At 49.5% G+C, this 309-nt stretch overlaps 2 protein-coding genes across 2 annotated transcripts in view; one reads left to right on the forward strand and one right to left on the reverse strand.

The window, feature by feature from the left end:
* The window catches only part of LOC119428937 (dTDP-D-glucose 4,6-dehydratase), an 11,339-nt gene that overhangs the window by 7,587 nt on the left and 3,443 nt on the right, over positions 1 to 309 (forward strand). The window lies entirely within an intron of this gene.
* gpr180 (G protein-coupled receptor 180) overlaps positions 1 to 309 on the reverse strand; it is a 6,497-nt gene that overhangs the window by 5,820 nt on the left and 368 nt on the right. The window lies entirely within an intron of this gene.

Here is a 309-nt window from a genome sequence, read left to right on the forward strand (position 1 = left end):
GACCTGAAGAAAAGCAGCTGAAGAGGAGCAGCTAAAGAGGAGCAGCTAAAGAGAAGCAGCTGAAGAGAAGCAGCTAAAGAGGAGCAGCTAAAGAGAAGCAGCCGAAGGGAAGCAGCTGAAGAGAAGCAGCTAAAGAGGAGCAGCTGAAGAGGAAGACCTGAAGAAAAGCAGCTGAAGAAAAGCAGCTGGAGGAGCAGCTAAAGAGGAGCAGCTAAAGAGAAGCAGCTGAAGAGAAGCAGCTAAAGAGGAGCAGCTAAAGAGAAGCAGCTAAAGAGGAGCAGCTAAAGAGGAGCAGCTAAAGAGGAGCAG

The sequence above is a fragment of the Nematolebias whitei genome, chromosome 23 (genome assembly GCF_014905685.2).
Source record: "Nematolebias whitei isolate Nwh7 chromosome 23, NemWhi1, whole genome shotgun sequence".
Lineage (NCBI taxonomy): Eukaryota > Metazoa > Chordata > Actinopteri > Cyprinodontiformes > Rivulidae > Nematolebias > Nematolebias whitei.